The sequence below is a fragment of the Macaca fascicularis genome, chromosome 4 (assembly GCF_037993035.2).
Source record: "Macaca fascicularis isolate 582-1 chromosome 4, T2T-MFA8v1.1".
Classification (NCBI taxonomy): domain Eukaryota; kingdom Metazoa; phylum Chordata; class Mammalia; order Primates; family Cercopithecidae; genus Macaca; species Macaca fascicularis.
Genome location: NC_088378.1, coordinates 43,618,710 through 43,633,769, shown reverse-complemented (window position 1 = coordinate 43,633,769; position 15,060 = coordinate 43,618,710).

Sequence of the window (15,060 nt, the reverse complement as noted above, 5' to 3'; positions counted from 1 at the left end):
AAAATCAGGTAAGCAATCACAGTATTGGGTTTTAACATCATATTAAGGAAAGAGGCACTGAAGAGAGTAGGAAAGACAGTCCAGAACTATTGACACCACCCCTCCTCCATTCCCTGGCAGTGGCTGCATGACACAGAGACAGAATCTGTGTGCTTGGGGAAGGAAGAGCACAGTGATTGTGGGACTTTGCATTGGAACTCAATGCTGTCTTGTGGCAGTGGAAAGCAACACAGGGCAGAATTCAGCCTGCGACCATGGAGGGAGTGTTTAGACTAGCCCTAGTCACAGGTAAATCATTCATCCTAGCAGTTGGAATCCGAGTTCTGGCAAGACCCCCACCCACTGCAGGTTAAAGTGCTCTGGAGATCTAAATAAACTTGAAAGATACTCTAGGCCACAAAGACAGCAATTCCTGGGCAAGTCCTGGTGCTCTTCTGGGCTCAGAGCCAGTGGACTTGGGGGGCACATGACCTAGTGAGACACCAGCTGGGAATGGGAAGGGAGTGTTTGCACCACCTCTCCCCCAACCACAGGCAGTGCAGCTTGCAGCTCTGAAAGAGACTCCTTCCCTCAGCTTGAAATAAGAGTAAGGAGTAAAGGAGACTTTGTCTTGCAGCTTGGGCACCAGCTCAGCCACAGTACAATAGGATACCAGACAGGGTCCTGAGACCCTCATTCCAGGCAGTAGCTCCTGGATGACATTTCTAAACACACGTTGGGTCAGAACCACTTCCAGCTGTGGTGGCTATAGGGAGAGAATTCTTCTGCTGGAGGGAAGGAGAAGGAAGAATAAAACAAACTTCATCTTGCAGCTTAGGTACTAGCTTGGCCACAGTAGGCCAGTGCACCAAGTGGGCTCCTGGAGTCCTCAATTCCAGGCCTTGGCTCCTGGAGGGCATTTCCAGACCTTTCCTGGGCCAGAAGGGAGCTAGCTACACTAAAGGGAGAGACTCGGGACTGGCAGCATTCACAGGCTGACTGAAGAGACCTTGAGCCTTGAGTGAACATGGGTGGTAGCCACAGAACACTTGCCACAGGCTAGGGGTAGTGGTGGCCATGGAGAGAGATTCCTCTACTTAAAAAGTGGGGAGGAGGCTAGGCGCAGTGGCTCACGCCTGTAATCCCAACACTTTGGGAGGCCGAGGCAGGTGGATCACGAGATCAGGAGATCAAAACCACCTTGGCTAACACGGTGAAACCCCGTCTCTACTTAAAAATACAAAAAATTAACCGGGCATAGTAGCAGGCACCTGCTGTCCCAGTTACTCGGGAGGCTGAAGCAGGAGAATTCCTTGAAACTGGGAGGCGGAGGTTGCAGTGAGCTGACATCCCGCCACTGCACTCCAGCCTGGGTGACAGAGTGAGATTCCGTCTCAAAAAAAAAAAAAAAAAAAAAAAAAGGGTGGGGGTGAGGGAAGAGTGGGAAGGACTTTGCCTTGCAACTTGGGTGCCAACTCAGTTGCTGTAAAATAGAGCACCAGGTAAATTCCTAAGGTTCCCAACTGCAGGCCCTGGCTCCTACACAGCATCCCTGGTGATATGGTTTGGGTTTGTGTTCCCACCAATATCTCATGTCAAATTGGAATCCCCAGTGTTGGAGGTGGGGCCTGACAGTAGGTGATTGGATCATGAGAGCAAATTTCCCCTTTGGTGCTGTTCTTATGATAGTCAGGGAGTTGTCACAAGATCTGGTTGTTTAAAAGCAGCTCTCCCACTCTCCTCCTGCTCTGGCCATGTAAGAGGTGCCTGCCTCCCCTTTACCTTCTGCCATGATTGCAAGTTTCCTGAGGCCTCCCCAGCCATGCTTCCCATACAGCCTGAGGAACAGTGAGCCAATTAAACCTCTTTTCTTTATAAATTACCCAGTGTCAGGTATTTTTTCATAGCAGTGCAGGAACAAATGAATACACCTGGACCCACCAAGGGCTGGGGGAAACACACTGCCTGAGGGAAGGATACAAGCCTGGCAGGATTTGCCACCTGCTGATTGTAGAGTCCTTGGGCCTTGAGTGAACATAGGCAGTACCCAGGTGTTGGTCACCATGGGCTTTGGGTGAGACTCAGAGATGCACTAGCTTCAGGTCTGACCCAATGCGGTCTCAACACAGATCACAATACCTAAATCTATTCAAATACCTGAAAAGCCTTCCCCAACAGGAGGGCTAAAAACAAGCCCAGACTGCAAAGACTACAATAAATACCTAACTCTTCAATGCCCAGACACTGACGAACATCTACAAGCATCAAGACCATCCAGGAAAACATGACCTCACCAAATGAACTAAATAAACTGCCAGAGACCAATCCTGAAGAGACAGATATGTGACCTTTCAACAGAGAATTCAAAATAGCTATTTTGAGTAACTCAACGAGATCCAAGATAACACCGAGAAGGAATTCAGAATTCTATAAGATAAATGTAACAAAGGGATTGAAATAATTTAAAAGAATCAAACAAATTCTGGAGTTGAAAATGCAACTGACATGAATGCATCAGAGTCTCTTAACAGCAAAACTGATCAAGCAGAAGAAAGAATTAGTAAGCTTGAAGACAGTTTATTTGAAAATACAGTCAGAGGAGACAAAAGCAAAAAGCAGAAAAAAAGAATGAAGCACACATACAAGATCTAGAAAATAGCCTCAAAAAGGCAAATCTAATATTGTCTTAAAGAAGAGATAGAGACCACAGATTGGGAAAGAAAGGGATAATAACAAAGAATTTCCCAAATCTAGAGAAAGTTATCAAAATTGCAGTACAAGAAAATTACAGAACACCAAGCAGATTCAATCAAAATACGACTACATCAATGTATTTAGTAATCAAACTCCCAAAGATCAAGGATAAAGAAAGGATCCTGAAAGCAGCAAGAGAAAAGAAACAATATACAAAGGAGCTCTAACACATCTAGCAGCAGACTTCTCAGTAGAAACCTTACAGGCCAGGAGGGAGTGTCATGACGTATTTAACGTGCTAAAGGAGAAAATCTTTTACCCTAGAATAGTATATCCAGTGAGAATATCCTTGAAACATAAGGGGAAATAAAGAATTTCCCAGACAAATAAAAGCTGAGGGATTTCATCAATGGGATCTGTCCTACAAGAAATGCTAAAGGGAGTTCCTCAGTTTGAAAGAAAAGCATTTTAATGAGCAATAAGAAATCATCTAAAGGTACAAAACTTATTGATAATAGTAAGTACACAGAAAAAAAAAAAAAACCCAGAATATTATAACACTGTAATTGTGGAATGTGAACTACTATATCCTGAGTAGAAACACTAAAAGATGACCCTATCAAAAATGATAGCTATGATTTTTCAAGTATTCACAGTACAGTAAGATAGAAATAACAGGAAGTTAAAAAGTGGGGAGATGAAGTTAATGATAGCATTTTTATCGCTTTTCTCTTTGCTTGTTAGTTTGTTTACACAATCAGTGTTGTCATCAGTTTAAAATAATGGATTATTATTTTAAATATTATTTGCAAGCCTCATCAAAATATCATACAATACATCATACAATATCATAGCCTCCAATCAAAAGCATACAATGGATGCAAAACATCAAAATATACTACCAGAGAAAATCACCTTCACTAAAAAGAGATATTAAGGAAGGAAAGACGAAAGAGGAGACAAAAAAAAAAAAATCCAGAAAACAAGTAACAAAATGACAGAAGATAAGTCCTTATTTATCAATAATAACATTGAATGTAAATGGGCTAAACTCTCCAATCAAAAGACATAGAGTGGCTGCATAGATAAAAAAAAAAAAAAAAAAAAAGAAAACCCTAATGATCTGTTGCTTATCAGAAACACACTTCACCTAAAAGGACACATATAGGCCACTGGTCATTATGGAGCATATTGTTTAATTTCCATATGTTTTAGTTTCCAAAATTCCTGTTGCTATTGAGTTCCAGTTTTGTTCCATTGTGATCACAGAAGATACTTGATATTTCCATTTTTTTGAATTTTGAAAGACTGGTTTTGTGGCCTAACATATATACAGTCTGTCTGTCTATCTATCTATCTATCTAGCTAGCTAGCTATCATCTATCTATATCCATAACCTATATATGGTTTATCCATATATAGGATAATCCATGTGCTGAGGAGAAGAAAGTGTATTCTACAGCCACTGGGTGAAATGCAAATATCTATTACATCTATTTGGTCTATCATGCAGATTAAGTACAATGTTCCTTTGTTGATTTTCTGTCTGGATGATCTGTCCAATGCTGAGAGTGGTATGTTGAAGTCTCCAGCTATTACTGCACAGCTATTATTGCAGAGCTCTCTCTTTAGCTCTGACAATATTTGTTTTATATATCTGCATGCTCTAGTGTTGGGTGCATATGTATTTACAATTGTTATATCCTCTTGCTAAATCAGCCCCTTTATCATTATATGGTTTTTTGGTGTGTGTCTCTTTTTACAGTGTTTGCCTTGAAATCTATTTTGTCTGATTTAAGTATAGCTATTCCTGCTCTTTTTTGGTTTCTGTTTGCATGAAATATCCTTTTATTTTCAGTCTATATGTGACTTTTCTTTTTTTAGACCGTCTCGATCTGTCACCCAGGCTGCAGTGCAGTGGCCTAATCTCAGCTCACTGCAAGCTCTGCCTCCCAGGTTCACACCATTCTCCTGCCTCAACCTCCTGAGTAGTTGGGACTACAAGCGCCTGCCACCATGCCAGGCTAATTTTTTTTTGTATTTTTAGTAGAGACGGGGTTTCACTGTGTTGGCCAGGATGGTCTCTATCTCCTGACTTCGTGGTCCACCCACCTCGGTCTCCCAAAGTGCTGGGACTACTGGTGTAAGCCACCACGCCCAGCCCTAATGATGCATCTTAAAGAATTACAAAAACAAGAGCAAACAAAACCCAAAATTAGTTGAAGAAAAGAAATAATAAAGATTAGAGCAAAAATAAATGAAACTGAAATGAAAAAAATACAAAACATCAATGAAATAAAAATTGGGTTTTGAAAAGATAAACAAAAATCAACAAACTTTTAGCCTAACTAATCAAGAAACAAATAGAAAAGACCCAATCAAATTAAATCAGAGATGAAAAAGGAGACATTACAACTAATACTGCAGAAATTCAAAGGATCGTTAGAAACTACGATGAGCAACTACATGCCAATGAATTGGAAAACCCAGAAGAAATGGAAAATTTCTAGACATATACAACCTACCAAGATTGAACCAGGAAGAAATCCAAATCCAAATCCTGAACAGATCAATAACAAGTAATAAGATTGAAGCCATAATAAAATGTCTCTCAGGAAAGAAAAGTCTATGACCTGATGGCTTCACTGTTGAATTTTTCCAGACATTTAAAGAGAATTAATACCAATTCTACTGAAACTATTCCAAAAAATAAAAGAAGAAAAAATACTACCAAACTCATTCTATGAGGCTGTTTTTACTCTGATACCAAAACCAAACAAAGACATATTAAAAAAAGAAAACTACAGGTCAATATTCCTGATGAACATTGATACAAAAATCCTCAACAAAACACTTGATACAAACATCCTCAACAAAACACTAGCAAACTGAACTCAACAACACATTAAAAAGATCATTCATTATGACTAGGTGGGATATATCACTGGAATGCAAGGATGGATCAACATATGCAAATCAATCAGTATGATACATCATATCAACAGAATGAAGGACAAAAACCATACGATCATTTCAACTGATGCTGGAAAAAGCATTTGATAAAATTCACCATCCATTTATGATAAAAACCTACAGAAACCTGAGTACAGAAGAAACAAACTTCAACATAATAAAAGCCACATATGACAGACCAAAAGCTAGTATCATACTAAATGGGGAAAAACTGAAAGTCTTTCCTCTAAGATCAGGAACATGACAAGGATGTCCATTTTCAATATAGTACTGGAAGTCCTGGCTAGTGCAATCAGAGAAGAGAGATAAAAGGCATCCAGGTCAGAAAGGAAGAATTCAAATTACCTTTCTTTGCAAGTGATATGATCTTATATTTGGAAAAACCTAAAATAAAGCAGGTGTCCAATATTTTGGCTTCCCTGGGCTGCAGTGGAAGAAGAATTGTCTTGGGCCACACATAAAATACACTAACAGTAGATGAGCTAAAAAAAAAAAAAAAAAAAAAAAATTACACAAAATCATAATGTTTTAATAAAATTTACAAATATGTATTGGGCCATATTAAAAGATGTCTTGAGCCACATGTGGCCCATGGGCTGCAAGTTGGACAAGATAGAACTAAAGACTCCACAAACAATTTTTAAAAGACATACATGTGCCCAACAATCATATGAAAAAAAGCTCAGCATCATTGATCATTAGAGAAATGCAAATCAAAATCACAATGACATACCGTCCAATACCAGTTAGAATGGCTACTATTAAGAAGTCAAAAAATAACAGATGCTGGCAAGGTTGTGGAGAAAAAGAAACATTTATACACTGTTAGTGGGAGTGTAAATTAGTTAAGCCATTGAGAAAGACAGGTTGGCAATTCCTCAAAGACCTAAAGACAGAAATATCATTCTACCCAGCAATCCCATTACTGGGTATATACTCAAAGGAATATAAGTCATTCTATTATAAAGACACATCCACACACATGTTCATTGCAGCACTATTCACAATAACAAATGGAATCAACCTAAAGGCCCATCAATAGTAGACTAGATAAAGAAAATGAGGTACATATACAACATGGAATACTATCAGTCATATAAAAGAATGAGATCATGTCCTTTGCAGGAACATGGATGGAGCTGGAGGCCATTATCCCTAGCAAACTAACACAAGAACAGAAAACCAAACACTGCATGTTCTCATTCATAAGTAGGAGATAAATAATGAGAACACATGGACACATAGAGGGGAAGAACACACACGAGGGCTTTTCAGAGGGTAGAGAGTGGGAGGAGGGAGAGGATCAGGAAAACCAATTAGTGGGTACTAATACCTGGGTGATTAAATAATCTGTACAACAAACCCCCACAACACAAGTTTACCTACGTAATAAACCTGCACATGTACTCCTGAACTTACAATAAAAGTTAAAAGAAAAAAAGACTCCACAAAAAAACTTAGAACTGATAAACACATCCAGTATTCAGGATACAAAATCAACATAGTAAAATTAGTACCATTTCTATAGGCCAATAGTAAATAATCTGAAAGGGTAATCAAGAAAGTAATCTCATTTACAATAGCTACAAATAAAACAAAATACCGGCCGGGTGCAGTGGCTCAGGCCTGTAATCCCAGCACTTTGGGAGGCCGAGGTGGGCGGATCACTTGAGGTCAAGAGTTCAAAACCAGCCTGACCTATGTGATGAAACCCCATCTCTACTAAAATACAAAAATTATCTGGGCATGGTGGCATGTGCCTGTAATCCCAGCTACTAGGGAGGGTGAGACAGGAGAATCGCTTGAACCCGGGAGGCTGAGGTTGTGGTGAGCTGAGATCCCACCATTGCACTCCAGCCTAGGCAACAAGAGCTAAACTCCATCTCAAAAAAAAAAAAGAAAGAAAAAAACACCTAGGAATTAACCAAAGGAATGAAAGATCTCTACAATGTAAAAGATTGATGAAAGAAATTGAGGAAGACACAAAAAAATGGAAAGATATTCCATGTTCATGGATTGGAAGAATCAATATTGTTTAAATGCCCCTACTATCCAAAGCACTCCCCAGATATAATGCAATCCCTATCAGAATACCAATGACATTTTTCACAGAAATAGAAGAAAACAATCAAATAATTTACATGGAATCACAAAAAACCCACAATAGCCAAACCTATACTAAGAAAAATGAATGAAACTGGAAGAATCAAATTACCTGACTTCAAATTATACTACACAGTTATAGTAACTAAAACAACATGGTACTGGCATACAAGGTCCCCAACAATGTCCTCTTTAGGAAGTAATTTCTGTCTGCCCAGAGCACTGGCTATGGGAGGTCAAGGCCTCAAAGATCTTGATGCTGAGCATAACTATACCCATTTTAGCCTGGATTAAAAAAAAAATTCAGTAAAGGATCAATGAAACTTATTTTCTTTATCTCTATAACACAAGGGATAAATGCTTGAGATGATGAATATCCCATATACCCTGATGCGATTATTATGCATTGTATGCCTGTATCAAAATATTTCATGTGCCCCATAAATATATACACCTACCATGTACCTACAAAAATTAAAAATAAAACTAAAATTTAAAAAGTTCTCCCTGAGGAGGCTGAGCATAAGCCTGGGAGTTCAAGACGAGCCTGGGCAACATGGCAAAACTCTGTCTCTAATTTTTATTTAAAAAAAAAAAAAAAAAAATTCTGCCTGAGGACCAGAGGCCAGCCAATGCATGATATAGAAATGAATGCTGACCATTACTTCTGCTTGGGGCTTCTAAACCTAGGCTGAATACAAGCTGTGCAACTGAACATATACTTAGTTTCACTTTTTGGAAACAGAGCTTAAAATATATATATAAGGGATAGCATAAGAGGAGTTACATTGCACTCCCTGGTAAACAACAGGAAGCACAAGAGATACACTTCCATTGTGCCACTAAATTCTAAGGGTCACACAGAGCTTTACTTCCTAAGTGACATAAAATAATCTAATGAAAAGTGTGTTCAACCATAGTTTTTCAAAAGAGGAAAAGTGTTCTCCAAATGGTCACTTTTACATATAATCCTTAATAAAAGATGGGCCGGGGCCGGGCGCGGTGGCTCAAGCCTGTAATCCCAGCACTTTGGGAGGCCGAGGCGGGCGGATCACGAGGTCAGGAGATCGAGACCATCCTGGCTAACACAATGAAACCCCGTCTCCACTAAAAAAATACAAAAAAACTAGCCGGGCGAGGTGGCGGGCGCCTGTAGTCCCAGCTACTCGGGAGGCTGAGGCCGGAGAATGGCGGGAACCCGGGAGGCAGAGCTTGCAGTGAGCCGAGATCGCGCCATTGCACTCCAGCCTGGGCCACAGAGCGAGACTCCGCCTCAAAAAAAAAAAAAAATAAAATTAAAAAAAAAAATAAAAAAAAAAAAAGATGGGCCGGGCATAGTGGCTCACGTCTGTAATCCCAGCACGTTGGCAGGCCAAGGCGGGTGGGGGTGGATCACCTGAGGTCAGGAGTTCAAAACCAGCTCGGCCAATATTGCAAAACCCCATCTCTACTAAAAATACAAAAATTAGCTGGTGTTGGGTTCCTGTAGTCCCACCTACTTGAGAGGCTGAGACAGGAGAATTGCTTGAGCCCAGGAGGCAGAGGTTGCAGTGAGCCAAGATTGTGCCATTGCACTCCAATCTGGGTGACAGAGTAAGACTCCATCTCAAAAATAAATAAAACAAAATAAAAGGTGATGGAGTGATGTGAAACTGCAATTCTGCACGGACACTTCTAGAGGAGAGAAGGTAATGTGGTACATGTATACATATTCTTAGTCATGTGGCTTGATACAAGTCTGAACATTTAAAAATCTAGAGTAATGAATTATCATGCACATTATCTTTCTTATCCCTCTGCTTCAGCCAGACCTCAACAAGTAGCTATGCTGTCAATTATAGTGGTTGAGGTTATATGGGGAATCCAGAATGTAGTTTTTCTGCGTTGTTGATAAAATGGAGAGCTTCATGTTTTAGATAACTGGTATGTAGGTGGCAATGATGTGTTTCAAAAAATCAAAGCTTCTTGCCTAAAAAGAGAGCCTACGCATCATCTTCAGGGAGGCAGAAGGTCAAACCAAAATTTCCTTTAGAAAACAGTTTTGAATATAGTGAAAAATTTAAACAAGAACATAAAACCCCATAGTTCTACAACATAAAGCAGGCAAACTATAGCTCATTAATTAACCAAATTTCCTTGCCACCTGTTTTTGTAAATAAAGTTTTATTAAAATGCAGCTATACTCATTAGCTTGTACATTGTCCATTCATAGACATTACATCACAATGGAGAGTTGAATAGTTATGACAGAGAACATTTGGCCCACAAAACCTGAAATATTTACTATCTGGCCCTTTACAGAAAAAGTTGGCCTACCCCTGGCAGACAGCAGAGAGATCATCCAATTCTGAAGGGTTTAAGGGCCGTAGTTACTTTCCCATCATCAATTTTCACTATAAAGTCATTTAATATAGCCTTTGTCAGCTTTTTTATTTTAAGTGTTGCAACATTGCTATGGGCTCCCATTATGAATTAGATGCAAAATTCACACCCAGAAAAGCTAAGTGAATTAGTCTTCAGGTAAAACAAAGACTGTGCTTCATCCAACCACTAGTTTCCTTCTAATTTGAATCAATAATTTAATGATACTTTTCTATAAATTTGACTCATTTCTTTTTGTTCTAAAGAATAGAAAAAATAGACATTCTCTTATAAGGAGACACCAAATTAATTGGCATGAACAGAAAGTGGCTGCAGGTCAAGCTTGCCCTGACCAGTGCCAAAAAAAGACAACAAATGGATAGTTACAAAACCAAAGGCATCCTTTTTGATAGGCATCCCCTTCTGCTTACCTGATTTATAGTTAATCAACCTGTGCAGCTGGTTAGTTATCAGTTGTATAAATAAAATTTGGTGATTAGTATACTAACCAGTATATCAGGAAGTTTCATTTCTCAAAAATGAAAGTTTCATTGATCCTTTTTTTAAAAAAAAAAAAATTCAGGCTCAAATGAGTACGGTCATGCTCAGTGTTAAGATCTTTGAGATCTTTATCTTCCATAGCCAGTGCTCTGAGCAAACAGAAATTACTTCCTAAAGAGGACAATGTGGCTGGGCACATTGGCTCACGCCTGTAATCCCACCATTTTGGGAGGCTGAGGTGGGCAGATCACTTGAGTCAGGAGTTCAAGACCAGCCTGGACGATATGGCGAGACCCCATCGCTACTAAAAACACAAAAATTAGCTGGGCATGGTGGTGCACACCTGTAGTCCCAGCCACTCAGGAGGCTGAGGCAGGAAAATGGCTTGAACCCTGGAGGTGGAGGTTGCTGTGAGCCAAGATTGTACCACTGCACTCCAGCTTGGGTTACAGAGTGAGACCCTGTCTCAAAAAAGGAGATTCTTGGGGAACTTGACTTAGAGTCTTTTCTGTATTAACAGCAAGAAAGCTTAGAGACAGTCTCCTGGCCAGCCTCAGTGAGCACACAAGCCCTTACAAAGCACAATGAGTCTAACTCACTCCTGCTTTCACTTAATTTTCTGTGTCTCATTTTCCTGGTGTCCTACTTTCCTCACCCACTTATTTTTCACTTTACTTTATCTTGTGTGGTCTTAATAGGTAATCCACCTTAAATCCTTTCTGGAACAAGGCAGGGTATAAGTAAACAAGTAGAAAAGAACTGGCCTGTTGAGTAGAGTTATTTAGTGTTGTCCATCTGAACACTAAAAAAAAAAAAAATCTACCAAAAACAACTATTTTGTTTTGGCATGGTAGCTGCTGAGGTTTTCTTTCAAGCAAAGCTCGACAGGTTCAGGGGCTTCTTGTTGCTCCTGCAGGCCCGTGATATTAGGACGGTACAGCTAGACAGAGGAAGATGTTCGTTTCTGCTGTGGCAGGAAAGTGGGCGACCCAATCCTACTGCAGCTGCAACAGATGAGATACAGAATATAAAGATTGCTGCATACATCCTCTCTTCAGTCTCTCTTGGGGGACTGAGGGTGGAAGGGAATGGGGGTCTTAGGAATTAGCATTTGAATAGTGCTCTACAGTTTGCAAAGAAGTTGTTTTGTTTTGTTTTGTTTTGAGACGGAGTCTTGCTCTGTTGCCCAGCGCGATTTCGGCTCACCTCAACCTCTGCCTCCCGGGTTCAAGCAATTCACCTGCCTCAGCCTCCCGAGTAGCTGGGACTACAGGCACCCGCCACCAAGCCCAGCTTATTTTTATAATTTTAGTAGAGACGGGGTTTCACTATGTTGGCCGGGCTGTTCTCGAACTCCTGACCTTATGATCTGCCCACCTCGGCCTCCCAAAGTGCTGGGATTACAGGTGTGAGCCACTGTGCCCAGTCTGCAAAGAAGTTTATATACATGGCTTCTTAATCCTTACAATACCCTGTTAATTTAGCTTATGACATTTATAATAGTTTACATTTGAGGGAACTGGTACTTCCAGAAGACAAGTAAAGTGAGTAGAGGAACCAGGATTGAAATCTAGTATGTGAGACCGCAGCATACATACTTTATTTCTCTGTACTTTCCCGAGCCCTTCAATCTATTCACGTTCTCCCTCTTTCCTTTTCTCAAGCTGTATTCACGTTCAGGACAAAAGGCAGTAAAACTTTCGAATTTCATTTTATTATGAACTAGAAGAGTGCCTCTCAAAGTATTTGTGGTAAGGGATCAGTTTTAGTTTCATAAAATAAAATAAAAATGGTGTGGTGATAAAAATTGCTGCAAAAGTTTCCAATGCTTACTTTCATCTTGATGCAGACCAATAAGAATTTGTGGAATCACCCTGTCCAAGAACTTCATTTCGAAGAGTACGAGCAGGAACACATACATGACTTTCATTATAGTCTAGGCTCCCAGATTCTGGTTACTCCCTCGTTATTACCCCTTAGAATCTCCATATTGACATTCAACTCTCTTGTATGCTGTCTCTTTTATAGAGATTTAAAATGTCAACATTAAAAGTTAGGCATTTACCAAATACTTTAATTTGAGCAAAATTAACTTTTTCAAAGATAATAAAATTCTCCCCTTACTGCAAAGGGTTACTTCGTACCAAGATGTAACACCAAAAACACAATATCCATTTCCTCCCTCCTCCATCATGGTCTTGAGGTGTATATAGCAGTATAAATAATTTCTCATTTGCTTTATTTGCTTTACCTTTGTCTCCATCTTGATATATATCTTAGTTATACATGGCATTAATCGATTGTTTCTCCTATAGAATAAGTTTTTGAATAAAGTATGTCTTTCTCTTAATTTCTTTTTTTTGTTTGTTTGTTTTTTGGAGACAGAGTCTTGCTCTGTCGCCCAGGCTGGAGTTCAGTGGCACGATCTTTGCTCACTGCAACCTCTGCCTCCTGGGTTCAAGCGATTCTCCTCCCTCAGCCTCCTGAGTAGCTGGGATTACAAGTACACACCACCAGGCCCAGCTAATTTTTGCATTTTTTAGTAGAGACAGGTTTTCGCCATGTTGGACAGGCTGGTCTCAAACTCCTGACCTCAGGTGATCTGCCCACCTCGGCCTCCCAAAGTGCTGGGATTACAGACGTGAGCCACCGTGCCCAGCCTCTCTTAACATTTTTTTAGGCTGAATTTTATCCCATTCAGTCTTAGTGCTCTCAATAATATTATATTTATTTTTTGCTTTAAAACTTTGAGCTCATTTTGTCACCTCCATTCTGTTGACATAAGATAGCTTCCTAAAGACATAAAGATTATTCTAAGCAAACTTCTCTGTTATTTGTCGAATGAAGGAAAGAATGATAATTACCGGGGGCCAGCTTCACTGTACAAATTCTTTCTCTGTCATGCTCACTGTCCTTGTTACCTAGCTGGTAGTTGGTCTTGATTTTTCTCCCTCCCCTTTATCCGTTCATCCTTGTTAAATATGCTCTCCACTTTGATCTGTTGCCCTTTCCGTCTTCAGTAGTACATCTTTCTGATGTTGCTGTCATGATCCAGAAGACGAATTCTTTCCTTTAGATGTTTTCCATGTAACCAGCTATTACCCTCCTTTCTCCTTTCCTTTCCAGTCATAACCACAAACTGGAAGCAAAAAACAAAACAAAATCCCAACGATCCCCCAGCTTTTTCATTTTTCTACCTAATCCTGGAGACGCACTGCAAATCGTTATGACTGTAGCATTTGTTCCTCGTGAACCATCATAGTAGTGGAGACAGGGGAGTTTGATAAGTCTTGGCAGGCTCTCTATGCTATCCAGAGGCACATCCTCACATCTCCAAGAAGATGGCACTCAGACTGATGACCACACTAGGTTTGTACACAGGCGCCTTCACCCAGCCAGCAGAGAGCTACAAATCATTAGGAAATGTGTTTTTAGTTGATTGAGACAATAGAGTTCCATCATTTAAACGCTTACGAATCTCTTTGAATCTCTTGGAGGCTGGGATAACGCCTTCTCTTGAGTATGTCGGAAAGAGACAGGCCTCCATGCCCCCTAATATCGTTTGCTCATCCCCAGCTGCGTCACAAAAGGACCTTTTCCTCCTCCCTATACACCCTAAGTATTTAACTTGCTTAAAAAAAAAAAAAAAAAAGCTGTCCCCTCCTACTCTATATTCCATGATTTGTTTCTTTTCAAGGTAGGCTCTCTCCAGGGTAGACTGCAAAGTATAATATGATTCTCCCACCTCCTCCCTTTCTTGCTGTAGCCCAGAATAAGCACATAGGTTCTTCCATTTTTTAAGATAGTATGGAAAAATAGATGGAGACAATGACAACAAACATGAAAAAGTTACCCCCCAAAAAATCAAGTGATTGAAAAGTTATCCTAGTTATGTTCTTTGGTATGTAATTACTGATTCCCCTTTTATCTAGGATACTCAGGGTGAAGTCTTATCAATTTTTAATATCTTCTACAACCTCCATTGTAATATTTGTCCCTGGTGTGGGGCTTTCCAGTTTGATCAATATGGCATTCCTATGGGAACCTTATTTGGGTACAAAGATGATAAATAGCTAAAGATTTATTTTCTGCACTTCAGGATATCCTACTCTGAATTTGCAGGTACATCCTCACTCTTCCTGAGTCAAGCCCAGTCTTCTAACCCTGCAAGTTCTTCTTTGTGTCTATTTTATTACCCCAGAGGGAAAAGGCCTTACTAATTTGCTCCCTGAGGAATCTTCCCCAGTATGCCTGTTCTTCCCTGACCAGTAGTCCTGTCTTTCCCCATTCTGTGAAATCTGCCCCGTGCAGTGCTGGCAGTAAACTCACCAACCAGGTGAAGTGAGTTCTACTTACAGCCAATGCTTGGTCACCCACCGTTCTGAGACACCGTCTGGGTGCTATTTCACTAATCTTATTTATCCCTGGTAGTTCTCATCATTTTACTAG